The sequence below is a fragment of the Rhipicephalus sanguineus genome, chromosome 8 (assembly GCF_013339695.2).
Source record: "Rhipicephalus sanguineus isolate Rsan-2018 chromosome 8, BIME_Rsan_1.4, whole genome shotgun sequence".
NCBI lineage: Eukaryota > Metazoa > Arthropoda > Arachnida > Ixodida > Ixodidae > Rhipicephalus > Rhipicephalus sanguineus.
Genome location: NC_051183.1, coordinates 143615213 through 143616978, shown reverse-complemented (window position 1 = coordinate 143616978; position 1766 = coordinate 143615213).

Below are 1766 nucleotides of genomic sequence, written 5' to 3'. Positions count from 1 at the left end.
CCCAGAACTGAAACGACTTCTTGGTCAGGCTACGGCACGCAAGCGCGACACTGGTCGGAAATATGCCTGGCTTCACGATGGAAAAATCTGCGCGGCAGACTGATAACGCACCCGAGATCAAAATTGACAACCGTGATGGCGTAAACAAAATGAACAGTGCTTTGTGAAAGCAGTGCAGCGAGAAAGGCGGTTTGTGTTGTGGGCACAGATATTGCGGCGCCGCTGTAAACGAGAACTTTAGTTGTTTGTTTCATGCTTATTTGGTGTTGCCAAGTGGGTCAAGTACCGCGCATTCTCATGAAATTGCGTTTGTCTTTGTTCATGAAATATCTGCTTCACGATATCACAAAAAATATGGGCGTGCCAGCTGTTATTTGAGATAATACATTTCACTCTCTCTTATTGCCTTGGGATGCACCAGTGCTCGTGGAGTAGTTGGTTGTTTTCGTTACAATTTTTCATTGATGCTGCCTATCCAGTTCGTGGCTCTAAAATTTGTTCGATATGGATAGCTGTCGCAAATTTCTTCTTGGATCTGTCATTCCAACGCACGGTTTATGTCGCAATGAATATGAGCTTTACAATGCACGATTTCCTGTTGACCTATCAGCGTCTGAAATGAGCACTTCTAGTGTTAGTCCGCCAGAGTTAAGGCATAATACGGTCGAGAAATGCGATGCACAACTTACTTTTATTCATATTAATATGCAGTCAGCACGAGGCAAACAGGATAAATTCTGTATATTTCTGAGTGATTTCGGCTTCTCGTTTTCTGTAATTACGTTGACAGAAACTTGGTTTTCGGCTGGTGATGACATGCACCTAGAAGGTTATAATGCAGTTTTCTTGAACAGACCCCTCTGAAGAGGTGGAGGTGTATGTATGTTTATGAAACAAGGTATTAATTATGAACTGCTTGATGACCTATCTTTATGTACGTCAGATGTTCTTCGATAAAGCAACTTAACACAGATATCGGCAGCCTTCGCACAACCATTGAACAAATCACAAACCGCATCGTAAATCTTGAAACAAGGATAGATGATTCTGAAGACAGATCACGCCGATACCTTGTGTTCTTCGGTATCATGGACGCTGAAAGCGAGACCTGGGCGCAGTCTGAGAGGCTAGGAATAGATGACTGTCATACTAACCTTGGCGTGACCATGCAATCCCGAGACATTGAGCGAGCACATAGGTTGGGGCGTTTTTGTCAAAATAAAAATCGGCCGATCATAGTACGCGTCAGTAACTTCAAAGATAAAGGAGAAATTCTGTCATGCGCCAGGAAGCTGAAGGATTCAGGAATTAGCATTTCTGAAGACTACTCCCACAACACCAGAATTGCACGCAAAACCCTCGCAGCATTTGCAAAGGATAAGTCCCCTCCGTACAAGCTACGTCACAATAAACTTATTATCGATAACTGCGTTTACGTGTTTGACCGTGCTACTCCAAAAGGGATACCACAATCATCATAGCTAGAAGCCAAGAACCCTAAGCACCGACGTAATAATCTAGAGGACGTGTCCATTATCTATACTAACATCAGAAGTGTTATCCCGAAGCGAGACGCACTACGACATTTAATCGAAACCACTAGCTCTGACGTAATAGCTTTGAGAGAAACATGGCTACATCCATCTATCCAAGATAGTGAATTGGCGTTGTCCTTTCCATCATTTCACATCTTTCGTAATAGCTTTGAGAGAAACATGGCTACATCCATCTATCCAAGATAGTGAATTGGCGTTGTCCTTTCCATC